A 25963-nucleotide genomic window follows, 5' to 3' on the forward strand; every position below is an offset into this window, starting at 1 on the left:
GTGGTGAAGAATCACCTGGCAATTCAGGAGACGCAGGTTCGATCCCTGGGTCAGGAAGATCCGCTGGAGAAGGAAATGGCAACCCACTCCAGTATTCTTGCCTGAGAAACCCCATGGACAGAGGAGTCTGGTGGGCTACAGTCCAGGGGGTTGCAAAAGTCCAACAAGACTTAGCGACCAAACCACTTAGTAAGTACGTTCTTGCCATCTGGCTTTCACCACCACTCTCTTGAAATTCCTCTCTCAAAAGTCACCTGAAATAATCAGTCTTCTTGCTGAAATCTCTTATATAGCAGCAAAGTGAGAAAAGTGCTAGTATGGGTACACTTCAGTTTATAAAGTAGGACAGAGAGTTTATTAAAGGCTTAGGTTCAGCAATGCTAGGTTGAATTAAATGAGATAATGCCCATAAAATGTCTAATACTGTCTGACCAAATTGTAGGCACACAGGAGTAGATAAACTCATATTCTTATTTTTAAAAATAAACTCTTGAAGTTATAACTATCCATGCGGCACTCACATAGTCTTTTCATTTTAAAAAGCAGGTAGTATTTTATATGAATCTCACAACCTCCTACTGTATTGACAATGCAAATAGTTTTCACCTTTTGTAGATATGGATAATTTGGTTTAATGGACCATCTCAGACTTCCCATCCAGCGCTAAAGAAAGAGTGTATTCAAAGATCCAACCACTTTGGGAAAACTCTTATCAAAACTTTAATTTCCTAACTGCCCCAGGTCCACTATAATTCCCTTTAAAGTCACTATGAGCAGCTAAGATTCCATACTGAGGTTAGCACTTAAAAATCATCTAAATGCCTCCCGCAGTTACCAAGAGTGGCACAGTCTAATAGATATAATAACATGAGCCACATTAAAAAGTAAAACAAGAGAAGTTAATTTTAATAATAAAGAAAGCTGAGTGCTGAAAAATTGATGCTTTTGAACTGTAGTGTTGGAGAAGGCTCTGGAGAGTCCTTTGGACTGCAAGGAGATCCAACCAGTCAATCCTAAAGGAAATCAGTCCTGAGTATTCATTGGAAGGACTGATGCTAAAGCTGAAAATCCAATACTTTGGGCACCTGATGTGAAGAACTGACTCATTGGAAAAGACCCTGATGCTGGGAAAGATTGAAGGCGGGAGGAGAAGGGGATGACAGAAGATGAGATGGTTGGATGGCATCACCAACTCAATGGACATGAGTTTGAGTAAACTCTGGGAGTTGGTGATAGACAGGGAGGTCTGGTATGCTGCAGTCCATGGGGTTGAAAAGAGTTGGACACGAATGAGTGACTGAACCGAACTGAATACATTTTATTTAACACTATATATCCAAAATATAATTCCAGTGAATAATTAATATAAAAATGATCTATTTTACATTATTATTTCATACTAAATATTCAAAGTCCTGGGTGTACCTCATATGTACAACACATATCAATTTGAACCAGTCATCCTTTAAGTGCTTGAGTGCTACAAGGGCATAGTGGCCACCACGTGGATAACGTAGACCTAGAGACTGGTAGCTCTGTTCTTTGACCCAGTGTACTTCTTGGCAACATTCTACTTAAAAGCTGAGCCAAAACTGCTAATATCTATAGTATCAATGCTTCTTACCTAAAGAAGACTTTACACTGGACCAAAACCTCTAGGGCAATCTAGCCATGCTTCTCATACTTCCATCCTAGGCTATAATATTATCTTATCTCATCTTATCTATTTATCTATCTATCATGTCTGTTGCCCACTTTTCTTCTACAACTGACATTACAAATGTACACCATTATCCTCATGCCACTATCCTTAGCTACATCTTTTCTTTCAGCAGACAACTTTGTTTCCTGCTTCACAGAGAAAATTGAGACTATCCAGAATCATCTCCTTAAATTTCCTCTACCCAGTTACTTATATTTGTATACTCTCCTTTCTTATTTACTGTAAAAGGAAGAAGTATGTCTTTTCCTTTTAATAATTAGCCCTCCCATCTCTTGGCCACTCTAAGTTAGGAAATTTGTTTCATTATAATTCTATTTCTCTTGTATTTAATATTTTCAACATTTCTCTTTCCTGCTTCCTACACAAAAGCTCAAGTCTCTCCCATCACACACACACAAATAAACAACTTTAATTACTCTCCCATCTCTTCCCTTCCTTTTTAAGAAGTCTTAATAATCTCTGGATGAAAAGCTATGACCAAATTAGACAGCCTATTAAAAAGCAGAGACATTACTTTGCCAACAAAGGTCCATCTAGTCAAAGCTATGATTTTTCCAGTATAAAGAATATGCGAGTCAGACTATAAAGAAAGCTGAGTGCCAAAAAATTGACGCTTTAGAACTGTGGTGTTGGAGAAGACTCTTGGGAGTCCCTTGGACTGCAAGATCAAACCAGTCCACCCTAAAGGAAATCAGTCCTGAATATTCACTGGAAGGACTGATGCTGAAGCTGAAACTCCAGTACTTTGGGCACCTGATGTGAAGACCTGACTCAGTTGAAAAGACCCTGATGCTGGGAAAGATTGAGGGCAGCAGGAGAAGGGGAAGACAGAGGATGAGATGGTTGGATGGCATCACTGACTCAATGCACATGAGTTTGGGCAAGCTCCAGAAGTTGGTGATAGACAGGGAAGCCTGGCATGCTGCAGTCCACGGGGTTGCAAAGAGTCGGATATGACTGAGCAACTAAACTGAACTGAATAATCTCTATTCCCTTTATAGTCTTTGCTTTGGCAAAGGACACCAGTTATTTTCTAATTGGTCACAGAATCTCTCCATTTGTGGCTTCTCTCCATTCCCTTATTCCTGAAGCTCTCCCTTTACTTAGTCCACATGGCACCCAGTCCAGGTTCTCCTTATGACTCCTCAGCCCCCTTTGTTTACACATTTCTCCTGCCCAGAGCCCCTCTTTGTTCTCTTATCTGTTGGCTCTCCCTGGGCGATCTCATTCATTACTCATCATGTCTCTTCAGAGGACTCTTTAATCCCTAAATTTAGCCCAGTCCTCTTTACTAAATTCCAAACTGGAATATACAACTCCCTAACCAACACCACTTGGTTATCCCACAGGACTCATGTTCAATTTGTCCAAAGCTAATCTCAGTATCTCCTCCCATCCCAAATCCTCCTCCTCCTAAATTCCCTGTCTTCATGAACAGCACTACCACTCAACCAAGGTTCTAGAACAAAACTTGGGAGTCATCCTCAGACTCTTCTCTCTGTTCCTCTTGGGTCCCATATCCAATCCAGTCAATGACACGGATTCATTTCTTTAACAAAGCATACTTTCCTTAACATTCGCAGTTTACCCCAATTGCTATAGTTCACTCTCTCATCTTGTTTAGAACACTGTTTAGAACTTGTTTAGAACACTTCCTAATAAGCCAGTGTGCCTCTACCATCAAGAATGCATTCCATTTATTTGTTCACACATCTGTTTTACTTTTGTAATCTGTAAACTCTGTAAGGACAAGGACTATGATCTTTCCATATCCAACACATAGGAAATGCTCATAAAATAATCATTGAGTAACAGTCATTATAATTTAATGTAAGAGAGAACAAATAAATGAAATGACTAACATGACCAAACCTATACACTTCATTAACCTGGTTAATGACAGACAGTGAAACTATGCCTCTAGGTTATCAGTATTCCAGCCCACTTTGGCTAAATTACCCTCTTCAGAAGTGCCTATTTTAAGGAACACTGAAGCAAATCCTTTTGAAATCCAAGTAATCATCACTTAATTTATCTATTTTGTGAACCAACAGTTTTATATATCAGATTTTCTCAAACTAGGGCACACGTGTCTGAGAATGGAATCCAAAAACTCTAAGTACTGATCCCCAAAGCTCTCAAAATACTTGCTCTGTGACTTTGATTGAAGAGAATATCCCTGTTTTATCACAGATATGAAACATCTTGCAGTGGATCCAAAATGAGATGGGAGCAATCCACCAAAGGAGCATTGCATTTATAAGTGCAAGATCATAAGTGACTTTTCCAGTGGGGATATAAAGACATGCCTAATTCCCTGAAGAAATATTGAATCTTAGGGTGAATATACACAGTGTAGAAAAGACCAATTCACTCTAAACATTAGAGTTCTTACTACAGTAGATGATCTTTCATCTTATTTGCTTAAATTCTCTTACCTATTTTTAAAATATATACTCCTCTATTGCTCTATAATGCAATAACTCACATTTTAAAATATGATCTTGAGGCAAGATTCTCATTTAAAACAGAAAGAATAAACTCTGTTTACCACAATTGCAAAATCAACATTATTATTTTTTGGTTATATTTTTAGAAACCACTCATTTGTATACAGAATATACTGAATTATTGTATTAATGGGAATATTTCCTAAATAAGAATACCCTTTTACCTAGATAATTCAGATTTAAATTCTTGCCCTCTAAGGTATCTTGTTTTCCCTACCCAAGGCTTTTATTATAAAAAAATACTTTTTTTTCTCATCTTTAGTCTTTATAATAGCTTTTTAAAAAATAAATTTTTTTCTTTAGGCATTATATTCTAAAAGGTAATTTTATCCTCCCCCCAAATTCATTTTCTCTTCCTAGGATTATTGTAAACATTACCTTGAAATACATAATTTACTTCTCTCTTTTTAAAATTTCCTCATTCTCTTCTCTTTTCTCTGCCAAAGCAATGTTCAGAATGTATTACAGAAATTTTATTTTCTCTTATACTGCTGGAATAAAGCAATCTTTTTTTTAACCTTGAACTTTAGTCTATGTAGTTAAGTATTTTAGAAAACCACAGAAAAAAATAATTTCTATCATTGTATAGTAATTGGAATAAATGTTAGTAATCTTCAACCTTGATCTTCTGCTGACACCTCAAACACATGTCCCAAAACAATTATCTTCCACTATTTCTCCAACCCCCACATCCTGCCTTGATGCCAATGCACTTTCTCTTTGGTTTCTAGTGGCATCACTATTTTCCCAAAAGTTCATGCTAGATAATTCAGATCTACTTCTAACAATTTCATGTTATCCACAACCATTGGTCACTACCTAATTTGTTAATCTCATTTGTTAATCTGTCCCTTTATTTATTCAACAATTATTTATACCTGTAATATGTGAAGTACTGGTGCTAAAGTATGGAAATAGAGACGTCAAGACTGTATATTGTCACCCTGCTTATTTAACTTATATGCAGAGTACATCATGAGAAATGCTGGGCTGGATGAAGCACAAGCTAGAATCAAGATTGCCAGGAGAAATATCAATAACCTCAGATACACAGATGACACCACCCTTATGATAGAAAGAGAAGACCTAAAGAGCCTCTTGATGAAAGTGAAAGAGGAGAGTGAAAAAGTTGGCTTAAAACTCAACATTCAGAAAATTAAGATCATGGCATCTAGTCCCATCACTTCATGGCAAATAGATGGGGAAACAATGGAAATAGTGACAGATTTTATTTTGGGGGGACTCCAAAATCACTGCAGATGGTGACTGCAGACATGAAATTAAAAGACACTTGCTCCTGGGAAGAGACGTTATGACCAACTGAGATAGCATATTAAAAAGCAGAGACATTACTTTGCAAATAAAGGTCCATCTAGTCAAAGCTATGGTTTTTCCAGTAGTCATGTGTGGATGTGAGAGTTGGACTATAAAGAAAGCTAAGTGCTGAAGAATTGATGCTTTTGAACTGTGGTGTTGGAGAACACCCTTGAGAGTCCCTTGGACTGCAAGGAGATCCAATGAGTCAATCCTAAAGGAAAGCAGTCCTGAATATTCATTGGAAGGACTGATGCTAAAGCTGAAAATCCAATACTTTGGCCACTTGATGTGAAGAGCTGACTCATTTGAAAAGACCCTGATGCTGGGAAAGATTGAAGACAGGAGGAGAAAGGGACGACAGAGGATGAGGTGGTTGGATGGCATCACTGACTCAATGGACATGAATTTGAGTAAACTCTGGGAGTTGGCGATGGACAGGGAAGCCTGGCGTGCTGCAGTCCATGGGGTTGTAAAGAGTCAGACATGTCTTAGTGACTGAACTGAACTGAACACCTTTTTATTCTAAGAGGTCACAGTTTTAAAAGAAGTCAGGCAGGTAATAAACAAGTAGTGATGTGCTAAGAATTGTTTAACAACCAGCTCTCAAAAAACACACAACAATAACAACAAACTGATCTGTATTGTTAGTGCATTTTCATGTTGTAAATATTCCCACCAGGAGAGAACAGGGAGTTGGGACGTGATGCTAACAACTGGATCTTTGCAAGCTGGAGCAAATGACTCAAACACACCACTGTAAAAGCCCTCACAGTATGACAGATTTTCCCCTGACTCAGACACCTTTGATAGCCCCTACTTCATCCAAAGTAAGTTCTAAGGAATGGTAATTCAGGTTGCTTTCACTCTGCCCTGAGGTAGACTTTTAGTTTCATCACTTCATATAATCTACATGATGTATGTTTAGAAAATATTTAGAAGTGAAAAAGGTAATGAAAGAGACACAAATATTTGTGCATGGACCCAGGATATAAAAGAGGATATACATATTTGCCATAACAATTTCCTTTAATTAAGTGTTCAAAAATCATATACCATGATTTATAAAATAAATTTTAAAAATATTAAAAAATGGGCTTCTCTTTGTGGCTCAGCTGGTAAAGAATCTGCCTGCAATGAGGGAGACCTGGGTTTGATCCCTGGGTTTGGATGATTCCCTGGAGATGGGAAAGGCTACCCACTTCAGTATTCTGGCCCGGAGAATTTCATGGACTGTATAGTCCATGGGATTGCAAAGATTCAGACATGACTGAGCGACTTTCACTTTCACTTCACTTTTCACAAAATAAACATATTCCTAAAAATGTGTAAAAATAAAAATGCACCAACAAACTGAATTTCCAAAGGTGTGAAGATGAAGTCTGGGCAATATAGATGGGAAGCCAACCAGAATTTACACTGGAGCATCTCAATAAAATTAGAATATTTCTACTGCATGAGAAAAGAGTCATGACCAGGTCCACTATTGCTTTTAGGCAACAGTTTAAACACCAACACTTTGCACCAGGTGCAAAGTGAAACTGGGAGGACTTGTACAAATAACAAAATGGCACCACAGACTGGACCCCAGGGTCCAGATATCATTTTGCATCTTTTTTTGAAGAAGTTTCCTGAGAACCCACAGGATGGGGATCTGAATACTATATTGCTCTGTGAGTTTGGATATGTGTAAATATATTTCTTACTTATTTCAAAATTTTTATTGATGCCACATCCTATTTGGTGAGTGAATTCATTCAAATACCTAAAGGAGCATTTTGTAACAAGTTCTCTTTGAAGAGTATATTAGAATAAAACAAGATTCAAGGACAAATGTTCTATGGGTACTTTATTGAGAGTTTTTGTTTTGTTTTGTTTGAATGTGTATGTTTTTATCTCAGGCAAGGATAAGTATTTGATCACACCTGTTTTAAACAAAAATATTTCAGACTAACACTATATAGTCATGCTTCATACTATAGGGCTTTGGTAACTTGATTCTTCCAATAATTCCCATGCAACACACGACTGGAACTGGAAATGAATCCAGGCCCTGCCTGTGGATACGGCCCAGGCCTGCCTCATTATGGCTTTCCCTCCATTCAAGTGAATGTCCATGTTATTCTCCTTAATCTCCGCAAGTAGTGCACCTGGCTTGGCTAAGAGGAAAAGCACACCCCTCTGTACTTGCCCGGGGACACAGAATAACCACATTCCAGAGATTTTCCAGGGACTTTAACCTTGATCTTTGTGCCACTCAATATTACCAAATATTGATTTAATAAAGAAAATGTATAGAGATTGCTTCAAGGAAATAGAAACAACAAACCCTTCCTTTTAAAGCTCTGTGACTGAACTGCACTGCCTCGGTGAAGTTTCGGACTAGAGATCATGCTGATTTCTCATACAGTTGTTGCCCACTGGGTGATACCACCAGCTTCTTATAAAGAACAGCCTATGAAACCTGCTGCCATTGAAGACAGTGAGTGCTAGATCACATAGGGCCTTCTTCCGGGATCCATGAAAGAATTTCCTCTTAGGTATCAGGAAAAGTTAGGATTTTGAGAAAACAAGTTTGTTTATCCCATGGACACTGCCAGTCATATAGCTTGATAGTGCAGAAGTCTAAAAATTAACACACACATTGTGGCCTTTGTGTAAAAGTACAGGATTTCATGGCATGCATTTTACCATGCATGAGAAAATGGCATGTTTTCTCATTTCCTCACTCATTTTAATTTGTCTTACCATCTTGCATAGTGTTGTTTCTAATCTACCTTAAATAATAACTGGAAAAAAGGAAATTTAAATAAATAAATAAATGTATTAATGGCAATGTTGTAAGCTTTTTAAAGGATATATAAAGTTAGCCTATAATAAAATATCTGCTTATATACAATTACAAGTATTATATTGATATGTAAGTGCAGACATTCTTGTTGCAGGCGCTCAAACAATGAATATTTTAAAATCACAAAACTTCTATTCATGTGCTAAATATCTTACTTTCTGAAAGATTTATTTGCTTTTATAAAACTAAACTCATAAAGTACTTGCATGATCATTGGCTCTATTTATTTAACAATCTATATCAAAAGGAGTCCCATATTTACATGAATGCTGTGATACATCAGCACATGCAGTTCAGCTATTTTCAAAATACATTTACAAATATTTGATTCTGCTTTTAAAATATGATAAAAAGCTGGTTGTGAAAGGCAACAAATAGTATATATACAGTCTCAATCTCTCAAATGTGACAAGACTGTAACAAAACTAGACAGTGAACACTGGTAAGTCAAGTTGATGAATGTCGTTCACTGTAATGCCTGTAATGCCTACTGTTTGCTATCTCCTCGGGTTAATTAGTATTCTGAATAGTACATAACTCTCATATATATTGATGCACTTTATGAACCAAAAAAAATCCTGCTATTCAAAGAAAATACAAAGGAAACCATGTAATCATTTAAGTCATAGTCTATTATGCTACCACTGTGGCTTTAGAAAGGACAAAACAAATTATAAATGAATACCTTTTGTCCTCTGACCCAGTAATTTCACCTATAGGAATTTATTCAAAGGTAATAATAAAAATAATAAATAAAATATTAAAATAAAATAATAAAATTAGAAAATAATAAAAACCTGTGAAAGTATTTATTTATAAATCTGATCCCTGCAGTGTCCTTGACATAAAAATAAATCAACAGTAGAAGAATTAACTAATACATATGCTGGAATACTATGCAATTCTTAATAATCAGGTTAAGGAAGTGACTTAATAACATTAGAAGAGATAACAACATATTTTTAATTAAATAAGGAAGCTAAAAAATTGTAAATACTGCATGACCTTAATTTTACTTTTATAATAATATGCTGAGAAAAGAAGAGAAGTAAAAGATAAAGGAGAAAAGGAAAGATATACCCATTTGAATGCAGAGTTCCAAAGAATAGCAAGGAAATATAAGAAAGCCTTCCTCGGTGATCAATGCAAAGAAAAAGAGGAAAACAATAGAATGGGAAAGACTAGAGATTTCTTCAAGAAAATTAGAGATACCAAGGGAACATTTCATGCAAAGATGGGCTAAATAAAGGACAGAAATGGTATGGACTTAACAGAAGCAGAAGATATTAAGAAGCGGTGGCAAGAAAACACAGAAGAACTATACAAAAAAGATCTTCATGACCCAGATAACCACGATGGTGTGATCACTCACCTAGAGCCAGATATCCTGGAATGTGAAGTCAAATGGGCCTTAGGAAGCATCACTATGAACAAAGCTAGTGGAGGTGATGAAATTCCAGTTGAGCTATTTCAAATCCTGAAAGATGATGCTGTGAAAGTGCTACACTCAATATGCCAGCAAAGTTGGAAAACTCAGCAGTGGCCACAGGACTGGAAAAGGGCAGTTTAATCCCAATCCTAAAGAAAGGCAATGTCAAAGAATGTTCGAACTACTGCATAATTGTACTCATCTCACATGCTAGCAAAGTAATGCTCAAAATTCTCCAAGCCAGGCTTCAGCAGTACATGAACTGTGAATACAGTTGTTCCAGATGTTCAAGCTGGATTCAGAAATTCCAGATGTTCAAGCTGGATTCAGAAAAGTCAGAGGAACCAGAGATCAAACTGCCAACATATCTTGGATCAAAGAAAAAGCAAGAGAGTTCCAGAAAAACATCTACTTCTGCTTTATTGACTACGCAAAGTCTTTGGCTGTGTGGATCACAAGAAACTCTGGAAATTTCTTCAAAAGATAGGAATACCAGACCACCTTACCTGCCTCCTGAGAAATCTGTATGCAGGTCAAGAAGCAACAGTTAGAACTGGACATGGAACAACAGACTGTTTCCAAATCAGGAAAAGCATATGTCAAGGTGTTATATCATCAGCCTGCTTATTTAACTTATATGCAGAATACATCATGCAAAATGCCAGGCTGGCTGAAGCACAAGCTGGAATCAAGATTGCTGGAAGAAATATCAATAACCTCAGATACACAGATGACACCACCCTTACGATAGAAAGAGAAGACCTAAAGAGCCTCTTGATGAAAGTGAAAGAGGAGAGTGAAAAAGTTGGCTTAAAACTCAACATTCAGAAAACTAACATCATGGCATCTGGTCCCATCACTTCATGGCAAATAGATGGGGAAACAATGGAAACAGTGAGAGACTTTATTTTGGGGAACTCCAAAATCCCCTGCAGATGGTGACTGCAGACATGACATTAAAAGAAGCTTACTCCTGGGATGAAAGGCTATGACCAAGGCTGCAGACATGAAATTAAAAGAAGCTTACTCCTGGGAAGAAAGGCTATGACCAACCTAGACAGCATATTAAAGAGCAGAGACATTATTTTGCCGACGAAGTCTATCTAGTCAAAGCTATGGTTTTTTTCAGTAGTCATGTATGGATGTGAGAGTTGGACTATAAAGGAAGCTGAGTGCTGAAGAATTGATGCTTTTGAACTGTGGTGTTGGAGAAGATCCTTGAGAGTCCCTCGGACTGCAAGGAGATCCAACCAGTCAATCCAGAAGGAAATCAGTCCTGAATTATTCACTGGAAGGACTGATGCTAAAGCTGAAACTCCAATACTTTGGGCACCTGACATGAAGAACTGATTCACTGGGAAGACCCTGATGCTGGAAAAGATTGAAGGCAGGAGGAGAGGGGGAAAACAGAGAATGAGATGGTTGGATGGCATCACTGACTCGATGGACATGAGCTTGAGTAAGCTCCGGCAGTTGGTGATGGACAGGGAAGCCTGGGGTGCTGCAGCCCATGGGGTCACAAAGAGTCAGACATGACTATGCAACTGAACTGAATATACATAAATATGGTTTGAGACCAAAAGGCATTTATTTCTGAAAAGTAGAAAAACTGACAGGGAACGTTTAACAGGAGGATTCCTACGTGTTGTTTCTCATAAATCCTCTGTTCCTTATCAGTTCCTGGCAACAGGAACGAGTGGAACAGCATGCCGCTCCCAGGACTGAGGTCACAGGATGAAACACATGCATGAATTTCCTTCAGGAAACATTCTCCTTACGACAATACTGCTTAGTCTTGATCCTCTTTCTTGAGATATGGGTTGTCTCCTGACCTTATGACTATTGTTAATCCCTTGTTCCCTTGACAACGGTTGCTGTACCTTTGGTTTTCTGATCTTTATCATTGTTGAAAGAAATTCCTTGTACAACAGCCTATATATACTCACAGAAAGATCATTAAAGCACCCTTGCTCCACCAGAGGCTTGGGTCCCAGTGTCTTTCTCTCTCTCTCTCCCCTTCTCTCTATCCCTCCCTCCGGCTAATTCTCTGGAGTATGGAAACCTGCCAAGCTCATTCTCCTGCCCGGGCTTTCAAGACATCCTCGAGAGGGCGCCTGTGCCTTCGTGAATGGTGCAAGCCCTGTTCTAGGGTTTTACTGGTTCTCTGCATAAACCAGAGAACATTAGCTTCATTCTCTCTTTCACTTTCTTATCGTCTACTCCGGACCACCAGATTCCGGTCCATTAAAGGACTGCAACAATAGCAATTTTTAAATTTTTGTAAGTTGGCTCGTGGTTCTTTTATATAATTTTCCTTACTTTGATTTCTTTGGGGGGTAGGGGTAATAAACATGAACTACTTTAGAAATTCAGGAAAAAATGATAAAAATTACATCAAAAAGTGATTGATTCACTAGTTGCAGAACAGAAATGTCTTCAGTTTTACTGTGCCTGATTTCACTTTTGAGGACTTATACTGAAGTAGATTTGGGACGTGGGGAGAGAGGCCATACAAAAAATTATAGGCCATGAAAATTATAGGTCACTCACACCAAATAACATCTGGCACTGACATTTCACAGGAAGGATGCAAGTTAACTATTTCTACCAAAATAATCTGAATAATGAGTCCTATTTGGATACTTTAATACTGGCAATCAAAGTTTGAGGTGCACATAATCTGCTAGATTACTGTGTTCTCTATTTGGGGAAACAAGGGAAATAAACAATGGACTCTGTGGTAATGAACATGAGTTTCTCTGTTGCAATTACAGCCTCGGGACCCAGTCATCGCTTGCTGATAATTCTTAATGGTCCACTTTTGAATTCCATCAGAAAAGGGAAGAAAATTTTTTTATAAATTGAGAGTAAGTTTATGCATAATTCTTGACCCTGAACTGTGATACCCACAGGATTTGAGTCTATCAGGAAAACTGTATCTGCTCCTCAAAGCTAAAGGTCCCAAGTAAGAGCAAAAGTTAGAAAAAGACTGGATAACTCAGATGATTGGACATGTGTTAGGATGGCCCTTGCTCTTAAGCAAGCCTAAGTCAAGTGAAGCCAGAAGTAGAAAGTATACACATATAATCTCAACCAGTGTGATATTTATTTATTAAAATGAGCAAGCTAAAGTCCATTCCTATTGATAAGAGAAATTAGGAAAAAAAAAAAAAAAAAAAACTCCTGTAAAATGCCTGTATCATTCATTGTGTAGACAATGAGTAACACAGGAGTTCAAAAGAAAGCAAATGTAACTCAAGGTTGGGGCACTTTGTAGTGTCTTAAAGGAAAAACAGTACCTAGAAAAGAAGGGAAAAATGAATATGGTATATGCAACCCAACTTGGATAAATTACATCTCTAGCAGTTTTGTAACTGTGACATAACTAGAGCTCTGACTGAGGACTGAGTAAGATCAGGAGAGAAATGGTTAGCAGCCCCTGGGTCTTGTCCAAAATGTCTGTAGGGTATTTACTTCATTAGACATTTGGCCCACATCAAAAGGTTCTGGAAATTTGGTTCTACTCAGAATGCATATTTGGTTCATGCCAAATGGTTTTGCACAGGAAAAATAGCAAGGACCTTTTGGCATGGATCAAATGTCTTATGGATATTTTGGACAGGACCAAATGTCCTGCAAAGACAGAAACTATTAAGTCTGAACAACTTATAGCAACTAGAAAACAGCATACTAACAAGGTAGCAAAGCTTCAGAAGATAACAGAGTGAGGAATCCTGAGAGATCACATTGATTCATTCTGAAATGTATAACTAACCTTCTCTGAGTGAGAACAAGTTTTTTTTTTTTAATCCATTTATATTTTACTTTTTACATTAAATGTCTTGTATTTGAGTTTTACTTAAAATGTAGGGGAAGGTCTTTCTGAAAAGATTCTAATGCCCTACTGAAAAGATTCTATTACAAACTACAGAATCCTTTTATGATACACATAGTGAATTCCTAAATTTACCGTGAGCTAACATTTTCATTATATTTTAATTGCTTTCAAAAAGATTCTGGCTATACTTAACTACGGAGGAGCAATGACTATTGTTTTGCTCTCCAGTGTCACCAATCAAAAATCACGATACAAAGGTTGTCTGTGTGCTTCTTTTAAGGATCCCTGAAGTCCCTTTCTTTGGCCATACAAGTGAGAGGACTGTCTCACACAGATATAAATAAAATGCTTTACTAACAACATCCTGAGAACACCATGGCTCAGTACTATTCATGCCAAATGTAACTGAACCTGGGCTCGAGCTTGGGGCTGGTGTCAGTGGCTTTTACCTATTGAGAACTTTGCAAGGTGGCAGGCTATTACATGTCCCCAAATGGTAATTTCCCAGGGACTTTAGAAGGTTTAAAAATATTTTCCTTCCATCTCAACACAAAGACTACTGTCTTTAAGTAATACCACTAGCAGGTGACATTTGAAACTAACAGGCAGCACATGTGCATGAGGGTGATAAGACCTGGCACACGTTGCTGTGGCCTCCTGGGATTTTAGAACACTACCAGCTCCAGCTGGCAGCCGTGACGCACGGCCCAGCGTGCACTGCTTTGGGGAAACTCGAGCCCCGCCCTCTGACTGTGATGGGGACATGTCTGATTGCAATATGGTTATTTTTGAAGACATGTGAAACAAGTGATCTCCTGTATGAATTTAAAAAAAAAAAATGGAAAGAAAAAAAAAGAGGTAAACGTTAAGCTAAGAGATCTTAATGGGAACAGTATTATCTGGTGGAAAACAGTTAAAGCAGCCAAAGGGAGACTAAAGGACCACTAGGGAGGAATTTTTTTTAAATAAAAAAGGAAAATCAATGAGAGAAATGAGACTAAAAGGGAAAATTTCTTGTGAGGATCATTCAGTAAAACGTACTGGAAAAAGGTACTGATATGGGGAAGGGGAAATGAAAACCAGTTAAATGTTAAAATTACAGAAAGGAAAAGAGAAGGGAAAAGGAAAGGGAAGGAAAAAGAAAGGGAAAGAAAGAAAGAAAATAAAGAAGGAAAGAAAGAAACAAAAAAGAAAGAAAGAAAGGCGTAATGGTCCATTATGAAAGAAAAAATATAGCTACCAAATTTCCCCAATCCCTGTGGGGACCAAGATGGCACCTATGGAATAAAAGGCAAGGGATGAGAAGCTGGGGGTGGGAGAAGAGGGGTGGACACAGTACTTTGCCATGATAGAAGATGCTAGGGCCAGAGGAGCAAGGAAAGCCAAAAACCTCCCAGGGAAGACAAAATTCAAAATGCTAGAAGAGTCAGGAAAAGTACCAAACCCAAAAGGACACATAGACAAGCATCTTCAAAACAGCTAAAATTTTATGAGTGATAGTTTCATGATGGGTTACTGAAATGAACTACAGTATCAGAAAGCTAATTTTGAGACTGATGTCTAAAAAGACATCACTCTCGCCTTCAAAATATCTGTTGTTAATATTGCCACAGACAGAAACCATACTGAAGAGGTTAGAGACTGACTCAGCAAGAGAATTATATTCTTAGGTGCTTTGTGGACCTTCAAAATGTTTCTTGCATTTTATGCAATTATAATTTGGAGAAAAAAATGTTACTGAGATTTTTTTCAATCACTAAAAAAATTTCAAGATGGAACCAGGCAAAAAAAGAGTTCAAATCCAGACTTCGTCTTTGATAGGAAAATGTCCTTTCAGGAAAAAAATTAAAAGATATTTTTTAAAGTTTGTAAATAAGTCTCTCTGAGCCTTGATTTTATTCTTCATCTATAAAATGGGCACCAGAAAATCTACTGTTAAAGACATTGAGCATAAAGCAAGTAAACATAAAGCTTCTGGGTCAAAGACTAGATATAGTAGCCACAAAAAATAGTTCATGAAATACATGTTTAGGCAATAGAAAATGAAATGTACTAATATTTTATCCTCCACTAACATTCGTCTTTTAGGGGAAAAAAGTACAATGAGTACCTTCTATGTGCCAGACACTCTTCCTGATATACTGGTGAGAAAATAATACAAAAAATTCCTTCCTTCCTAGACTTTATATGCCACTGGGGGAAAAAAAAATGTGCTCAATAAATGATATAGTATGTTTAGAACCTAAAACTTATTACAGAAAAAAGTAAAACAAAATAGGGTAGAATAAGCAATTGACCTCTTTTATGTGAGACATTCAAGTACAAGCGCTACTCAGCACAAATAACTGATGTAAGGAAGAACCAATTTGGATTCCTCCAAGTAAAGTTTTGATGTTTGATACATGGATGGCACTTTGTTATTGTTATCCAAAAGCTTAAATAAGCTATGTTTGCTGTAAGAATCTTACCTTGAAATATTCTAACAACTGTATTCCATTTTCATACTATTCTTAATATGAAAGAATAATAGAAAATCTATTTTGCCAATCTGAAGAAAATGAAAACACTAATTCAAAAAGATATATGCACTGTAATGTTCATAGTAGCATTATTTATAATAGTCAAGATACAGTAGCAACCTAAGTGTTTATCAACAGATGAATGGATAAAGATGTATACACACACACACAATAGAATATTAACCATAAAAAGAATGAAATGTTGCCATTTGCAACAACATGGATGGACCTGGAGGGTAGTACACTTAGTGAGGTAAATCAGAGAAAGAAAGACAAATACTATATGCTTTTATTTATATGTGGAATATAAAAAATAAAACAAATAAATGAATATACCAAAACAGAAAGAGATTCACAGATACAGAGAACAAACTAGTGGCTACCGTGAAAAGAGGAAAGCAGGAAGGGGCAACACAGAGGTAGGGAGTTAAGAGATATGAATGACTATATATAAAGTAAATAGGATACAAAGACATTAGCACAGGGAATATAGTCAATATTTTATAATAACTTAAATGGAGTACAACTAGATACATACTGAATCACTATGTTATTATATGAAACTAATATTATAAATTAACTATACTTTAATTAAAGTAATTAATTTAAAAAATAAGTAAAACACAGCCATTTCTTTTGACCTCACAGCAAAAGTACTGATTAAGGCCATGCTCATTATCAGTCTTCAGAGGCTGTCCTTAAGGCACTCCCCATCTCCCTGTGGTCTTATTTTACCTATTTTCCCTTGCCTGTTTTGCCATTAGAACAAAAACTCTGCAAAGACAGGGATTTTTGTATTTTTTTTTTCACTGCAGTATCCCTTGGCCTAGTATTGCCTGACATGTAAGTTCTTGGTGTGTGGCTGAATGAATGAAAGGAAGTAATTAAGAATTGTTTTTAGAAAGGAACCACCATTTAGGAAATCATTAAGATATTTCCATAATTAATAGAAGTCCTGGAATTCAGAGATTAGACATATGTGGTTTCAAGTACTTAAAATACTGAAGGTGTGTGACATATAATAAAACACTGCAGAGGCTTGTGAATGGGAGCAAATCATTATCAAGGGAGCTGCCCAGCTTTTGACATAAATAAATGGTGGTTTTATCATTTTCTACTCATGACTGAGCACATCTGTATGCGGCAAGTTATTTGCTAGAGTAGTGCAAGAACTACTTCCCTAGGTCAGGAAGATTCCCCTGGAGAAGGAAATGGCAACTCACTCCAGTATTCCTATCTGGAAAATCCCATGGACGGAGGAGCCTGGTGGGCTACACCCCATGGAGTCTCAAAGAGTTGGACACAAATGAACAACTAACAAACGGAACAAGAACTGGAGAGTCAAGATCTCAGGATGCAGCCTCCTACTTTACAAAAGTAATTTTAATATAATACAATTCTGGTCCCTAATCTAACAATACAGAGCAGCCTGGCGAAGAGGTCAGAGTATAGAAATGGCTTAAACCGAGTGAGTGACCTGGACAGGTCACTGCATTTTCCATGCAGTTTCCTCACAGATAAAAAGGGAAAGACAGTAACATCAGTAAATAACAGTACCTATATCTCACCAAATTATTTTTAGGACCAAGTGAAGTAATGTATATTTAATTGCTTTAAAAACTGAAAAAGAACTTTGGAAAAAGATATTCTCAAAATATAAGCTATGGTTAATATTCAGAAAAATTCCAGGTTTATGCAAGACTTGGAATTATATTCTTATTTATATTTAAGGATGTAATTCTGAATGAATCCTTACTTTTCATGTCTGGTTAACTCCATCATTATGATGATAAAATTGCTTATTTTCAAAAATTTTACAAAACAAACAAATCTTACATACACCTTCCTGGATGTCAACATTCTTTAAAACATTCTTTTCTTTTAAAGAATGTCATTCATTCTTTAAAAGAAAGAAAAGACAGAAAAACCATAAAATGTTTCAAAATCAAATCAAATGTATGTCTGGCAGAAGGACAGACACTACAGATCAATGGGAGAGCCTGGCAATAAACCCATACATCTACTGTCATCTGATTTCCAACACAGATGCCAAAACCATTCAATGCGGAAACAACAGTCTTTTCAACAAATGATGCTAAGAGAACTAAATAGCCACATACAAAAGAATGAAGTTTGATCCTTACCGTCACACCAAATACATATTTTTAACTACTTATAAAAACAAAGACCTAAGAGGAAAAACTAAAACTGTAAAAATTTTATTTTTTTTATTTTATTTTATTTTTAAACTTTACTTAACTGTAAAAATTTTAGAAGACAACATAGGGGTAAAACCTTCATGACCTTGGATGTGGCAAAAAGAATTTAAAAATACATCAAAAGCACAAGCAACAAACGAAAAAAATATATAAACTGGACTTTGCTAGAATTAAAAACTTTTGTGCTTCAAAGGACACCATCAAGAAAGTAAAATGACAATCAACAGAATGGGAAAAAATGTTTGCAAGTTATATGTCTGATAAGGGACTTTATCTAGAATATACAAAGAACTCTAATAGCTCAATAATAAAAAGACAAAAGACCCAGTTAAAAACAGGTAAAAGAACTAAACAGATAATTTCTCCAAGGAAGATACATACATGGATAAGTATATGAAAAAATACTTGATATCATTAGTCAACAGAGAAATGCAAATCAAAACCACTGGGATGGTCAACATCAAAAAATCAGATAACAAGTATTGATGAGAATGTGGAGAAACCAAGGCTTTACTATACTGCGTGGAGCCTGGTGGGCTGCCGTCTATGGGGTCGCACAGAGTCGGACACGACTGAAGTGATGCAGCAGCAGCAGCAGCAAGCAGCAGTAATGTCAAATGGTGCAGTCACTTTGGAAAAACAGTCTGGCAGATCTTCAAATACAGAGTTACTGTATGACCCAGCAGTACTCATCCCAGGCATATACCCAAGAGAACTGAGAACACATGTCCTCACATAAATTTGTACAGAGTGTTTACAGTAGCGTTATTCATAATGACCAGGGAAACGAAAGAACCCAAATGTTCATCAAGTGATGAATGGATAAAGTAATGTGGTATAGATTTTAAATGTATATTATTCAGCCATAAAAAGAAAGTTCCGAATACATGGTACAACAGGGATGAACCTTGGAAACACTGTGCTTAGGAAAGAAGACAGTCACAATAGACTACGTATTGCATGGTTCACTTCACGTGAACGTCCAGAGCAGGCCAATCTACAGAGGGGAGGAGAAGATCAGTGGTTGCTCAGGACTGAGGCATAGGAAGGGAATAGCATAAGGTATGGGGTTTACTTTTGAGGTGATATTCTAAATGTTCAAAATAGACTGTGGAAATGGTTGCACATATGTGTAAATATACTAAAAACTATTGGACTGTACATTTTAAAACAGGTAAGTTGAATTGTATGTGAAACTATATCTCAATAGTGCTGTTAAAAAAGCAAATGTACATAATTTAGTTTTTACAAACTTCACAAAAAGAGTTTTTTCCTCTCCCCCTCTCTCTCTTTTCTCAATCTCTCTAAAAATTAATTTATCACACAGCCTATCTGGGTTATTACTTTTTTTAAAGATGTCCTTTCATTGTCTTTGTTTTGATTATGCAAAGTGTGACAGATAATAGCAATTAAAAATGGCTAAATATAAATATTTAAAGCTAAATAATCCATTTATTTTCTTCCTTATTTCTCAAACATAATGCCATTGCACTCTTTAAACCTTGGCCAGTATCGTACAGTAAGGGTGCAGAATATGATTGAGTAGCAATAATCATAATAATCTCCCTAACACTGATGACAATGATAATGCTATCTATTAATAATGTCAATTAAGTGTTCACTATGCTAGGGAGTTTACATGAATAATCTCATTTATACTTTACAATGATAATCCCAAGAGGTAGATATCATTATCCCAATTTCACAGGTGAAGAAATTAAAATTTTGAGAGGTTACCTACCTGGACCAAGAGCAACTGGTGTAGGTGGGATGTGCACTCAGATAACAGAACTCAAGATCTTAACCACCTTGATACACTTCTTGGATAATATTGTATACACAAATAAAAATCATGTAACACATTTCTGAGAGTTGCAATTTTTAAAACTGCAAATTATGTCTCCAAGCCATGTAAAGGAAAAGATCTAATTCACCAAAAGTTCAACAAAAATAAAAATTTCACAGTTGGAAGGAGCATCCATAAATCATTTAGTTTGATGACAACTTCATGGAAGTAATAAAACTGAGGGGACTTTTGTTTAATGCTTACAAAATAAGGTTATCTCAATAGGGGTGCTTTTCCTATGGTTAAGACTGATTTAAAACTCATTCATTCATTCATAATGAATGAATGCCATTTTTCATCTCAGTCAACAACTGTATATTAAATGTCAGCTACATGCTAGGGTACAGACCCTAGAAAGTCAAAGAGGAATATGACAGTTCTAGTTCTCAAGGGGATCACAGTCTGGGAGGGAGGTGGTCTTAAGCAATACATGTAAACTAGTATCTACAACATAATGTGATAAGCAACACTGAATATACATGGTAGGGAGTTATGAGTCTGTTGGAAAGGTTAGGGAAACCTTCACCAAGAAAATCATTAAGAGATAAATTGTTCTTTTCCAGGAAGAGGGTAGAGAAATTTAACATGGAATGGTCAGAAATTGCAAGTACTTTAGAACTGATTGGAACAAAGCCACTGAAAGTGGGAGATTGTTATTAGCATGTCTCTTTATTCTGATGTTCTGACATCTGGGCTTTACAGACCCTTGAAAGTCCAACCAATCCACAGCATCGCCCCCAAACTCCCACCCCACATACACCCTCTCCTCCTCTCTCTATCAGGTATTTATACTCCTGGCCAATATTTCCCTGCCCTTATCACCCTAGGGCCAGGTACCAGACAACTTAGAACAGCCCCCTACACCCCAAAATTCACTAAAGTTATTAAAACCAGCAATCCTAAGCCTGCTTACCTGTCCTTCCACAGAAGTCACAATAGACTTGCCCATACTCCCTACTGCCACCCCACTTCTGCCTCTGGACTAACTCTGGTGCTTTCCCCCATGGCTCTGTGTGGGATGGCACGCCCCTTCCTCTTCAGAACTGCAAATACCTTTCCAGTAGCAACCTGTCTCCTGATCTGCAGACTTTACCATACATGAATAATAATAAAACCTACATTTTAAAACAGAGATACAGTAAGCTCTACTTCATAACTAGAAAGGGCTAAGATAGTACATGGCCTTGTCTGTCTTACTGAGGTATTTTATTTTATTTTATTTTATTTTTTTAATTTTATTTTATTTTTAAACTTTACATAACTGTAGTTTTGCCAAATATCAAAATGAATCCACCACAGGTATACATGTGTTCCCCATCCTGAGGTATTTTAAACTACTCAGCAAACACTGGAAGCAAAAGAATGGTTTCAAGAAGGAGCATACTATGATGAGAATGACATTAAAAAAGAAAATTACTCAGGTAGCAGTGTGCTTACTGACGTGGAGGGAAGTCATTCTGAATGTAAGGAAACCAGGTAGAAAATTACTGTATAAAATAGGAAGTGGAGAAAATCTCGAGACCTTTTTTTCTGTTCCTGCACTGTTTCATCTATTCCCCAACACAGAAACTAGAGATACTGTCAAAACACGTCAGGTCATGTCCTCTGCTCAGACTTGTCAATGGGCCTCTATTTTACTCAGTGTAAAAGCCAAAGTCCTTTCAGTGGCATGCAGTGCTCCAACACAGACTTTCTTCCCATCCCTTCCCATCGCCTGCTGTGCTCCCCATGGTCATTCTGCTCCAGCCACACTGTGCCCCTAGCTTCTTCAAGCACACCAGGCACTGCAACTCTGGAAGTTGCTATTCCCTTGACTGAGATCGCTAAATGACTCTTACCTTCTTCAAGTCTATACTCAATGTTACAGCCTTTCCTGTCCATTCCCTTTAAAAATTGCAAATTCCCCCACTTCCTGAAGAATCCTATTTCCTTCCCTGCTTGATTTTTCTCCCATAGCACTTACCATCATTGGCCATACTTAACATTTTACTTATTTATTCTGCTCATAGCTTGACCTGTGGCTCAGACAGTAGAGAATCTGGATGCAACACAGGAGACCTGGGTTCAATCCCTGGGTTGAGAAGATCCCCTGGAGAAGGAAATGGCTACCCACTCTAGTATTCTTGCCTGGAGAATTCCATGGACAGAGGAGCTTGGTGGGTTACAGTCCACCAAAGAATGCAAAGAGTCAGACACAACTGAGCAACTTTCACTTTCACTTTTCATTCTGTTCATGATCTATCTCCCTCCATCAGTCTGTCATCTCTACAAGGACAAGGTTCGTTGCTTGTTCTGTTCATTGCTGTATCTCCATAATCTGCTTAGTACATAATGGGTACCCCACAAATTGCTGCTGAATGAATGAATGAATTCATCTAAGTATCTATATAGAAGTTGGTGTGAGTGTTAAGAGAATGACCAGTAAGAATGGGTTACAAGCCTTAAAAGTTCTCATAAGGAAGAAGAGAATTCATGGTGGGAAAAGGAATAAAATGGAAGAAGCTGCCTTGGGTACCCTTTGTCTTCTAACTCCAGGTCTTATGTTTTATCCTTATTTAACCCTGAATATCTTCTTCTAAAACAATAGTTCTTCATTTTTGTCTTATGCTTGGGACCTCTTTTGGCAGCCTGATGAAATCTAAAAACCATTCTCAGAGCAATGTTTTTAAATGCATAAAACACATAGGATTACAAAGGGAAGTATTTTGAAATACAATTATCAAAATATTTTAAGCTGTAATATAAAAATATAATTTGCGTCTTCACTAAGATCTAGCAGCTGATCTACTAACTCCTATATTTTTAAAATGGCAATGGCTGTAAATAATATTTTACAACCTCTACAACTGTAATATGACACAAAAATATCTGTCATTTCTAATGATTGCAAAGTCAAGGTATAGCTACTACAGCAGTTTACTGCTTGTATTCCCAGGAATTCTTTCATTTAGAGATTAGTGAAAGTAAGTACATGACTTTTTGTTTCACATCCAAGTCAGACTCCTGATTCTGTTCCCCAAAACCTTAGGGGTCTATAGAAAACAGGATAAGAATTCCTCCTCTAGGATCAATCTCAGGCAATATTCAAAGGGGAAGGAGAGGATCAAAACTGAGCACCCTTCAATACATACAATGGAATACTACTCAGCCATAAGAAATAACGAAATGATGCCATTTGCAGCAATATGGATGGATCTAGAAATTACCATATTAAGTCAGAAAGACAAATTACCATATGATATCACTTATATGTGGAATCTAAAATCAATGCATTTATCTATGAAACAGAAACAGACTCACATAGAGAACAGACTTATGGTTGCCAAGGCGAGGGGGAGAATGGGAGAAGGATGGACTGGGAGCTAGGGGTTAGCAGATAAAAATTACTGGAAAAAAACATTTTTCCAGGGAACTATATTCATTATCCTGGGATAAACCATAACGGCAAAGAATATGAAAAGAAATGTGTATATACATGTATAAACGGAATCACTTTGCTGTACAGCAGAAATTCACACTACATTGTAAATCAACTATACTTAAGTAAACTTCAAAATAAAATAGAAACTAAGGACCTTTCTGTTCCCTCAGCATCAGAAAGTGGAAGACAAAAAGCAAACAGGAGTGAAACAAAACTATTTTTCAAAATTCCTTTAACTGTAGATAATCTTTTTCATTTAATACTTAGAGACTAGACCTAAAAATGAAAGTATTTCTGAATGTTAGAATATCAAGATGAATGAATTTCACTAATATGACAAATAGTTACTTTCTAATATTGATGAGAAATTCAAAAGCACAGAAGACTCAAAATCAGTGCACAGATCCGTGGCAAGGAGAGGGGAGTATGCTGGGATGTGTCTATAGGAAGAAAGAAGATAAATTTTGAAATTTAGATTTATACCACCCTGTTTATCTTTCTCTCTTCCCTAAAAAGTAAAAGCTATGTTTCAAAATTCTTTATGTTCTCTTCACAGTCCCTGAAGGCAGCTTAGCAAGAATTATGGTTTGGAATTCTTCTTATCCTGATTGCCATCTCTAGCTTTTGGCAACAAAGTTGGAAAATACTTCATACCAGATGCCCTTTTTGGAGATTCACAATTCATGTTAGCATTCAAAATATTCTAGAGTCCTGTAATAGACAAATTTGCTTAACGTCATTTAATCCAGTATTTCTCAACCTTTTTGCTTGTTTTCTTCCCAGTTGTTAGAAATGTATTAATTTTTTCTTCCAGTTTTATTGGGATATAATGAACATGTAGCACTGGACAAGTTTAAGGTGGTCAGCATAATGGATTTGACTTATATCTGGAAACTAATACCACAATAAGGTTAGTGACCTTCGGTCTTCTCAGGTAGATACAAAATTTTTTAAAAAATAGAAAAAAAATTTTTTTCCTTGTGAAAACTCAGGATTCATGCTCTTAACCTTGATACCTAACTTACAGCAGTGTTGGCTATATTTATCATGTTGTACATTACATTCCTAGTACTTATTTATCTTAAAACTGGAAGCTCGGACCTTTTGAATTCCTTCATCCTAATCCTCTTCTCATACCTCCTGCCTCTCATAACCACAAATGTGATCGTTTTTTCTATGAATTTGTTTTTAAAGAATAATTCACCTGCAATACTAAGTTAGTTCCTGGTATACAGCATAGTGATTCAATATTTCTATACATTTCAAAATGATCACCATAGTAAGGCTAGTTACCATGTCACCCTACAAAGATATTACATGATTACCGACTATAGTCACACGGTGCATTTTATACCCATGACTCAGTCATTTTGTAACTAGAAGTTTGTACCTCTTAATCTCCTTCACCTATTTCTGTCTTCCCCCAACCCCGTTCTCCCCTCTGGCAACCACCTGTTTGTTCTCTCTCTCTGTGGCTGTTTTGCTGTGTTTTTCCATTTGGTGTGCTTTTTCAGATTCCATATATGAGTGAAATCATACAGCATGTGTCTTTTTCTGCCTGATTTCACTTAGCACAACACCCTTTAGGTCCGCCCATGACTTAGCACAACACATTCTAGGCCCACTCATGTTGTTGCAAATGGCAAGATTTCTTTTTTTCTTTTTAAAGGCTACTATTACATAGTGTATATGGTCCATATCCATTCACCTATTGATGAGCATGTAAGGTTGCTTCCATATCTTGACTATTGTAAATAATGCCATTCTGAACATGGGGTGCATGGACATATCTTTTCAAATTAATGTTTCGGTATTTTTCAATTTATTTGGTCACAAACTTTTTTCCATTTGATACATATGTCTATCATAGCCACTAGAAGACTTTATTGCAGTTACTGGTTGTGCAGGGACTGCCTTCTACAAGGACACAAGTTCCTTTGGCTCAGGGAAAATGTGTTGTTCATCTTTTCATTGTCAATCTAGACACCTAGACGGTATGTAAGCGTTGCTTGATGGCTGGTGGGTTGACTGAATCACAAATCAGAGAGAGAAAAAGAAATGCTTTGAGCCAAGTTCACTGTCTATACTACTCCTACAACTTGAAAGGAGCCTTCAGAAGCCTGATGAAGTGAGGTTAACAGCAGGAAAGGAAAACAAAGGATAAATGGCTGTTATCAGTAAACTTTTCCCTGAAAGTTTACATGCACAGTTAAACTAAAGTAACAGTACTATCCTAGTTAAGAAAAGGAAGACATATTTCTATTCTAATCATTTCCACAGCTTTGAAATTAGA

General features: G+C 36.8%; 1 protein-coding gene across 4 annotated transcripts in view; it reads right to left on the minus strand.

Annotated features, from left to right (window-relative positions):
* The window catches only part of NME7 (NME/NM23 family member 7), a 252245-nt gene that overhangs the window by 81154 nt on the left and 145128 nt on the right, over nt 1–25963 (minus strand). The gene's annotated exons all lie outside the window — the stretch shown is intronic.

Source organism: Bubalus kerabau, chromosome 5, assembly GCF_029407905.1.
Source record: "Bubalus kerabau isolate K-KA32 ecotype Philippines breed swamp buffalo chromosome 5, PCC_UOA_SB_1v2, whole genome shotgun sequence".
Classification (NCBI taxonomy): domain Eukaryota; kingdom Metazoa; phylum Chordata; class Mammalia; order Artiodactyla; family Bovidae; genus Bubalus; species Bubalus kerabau.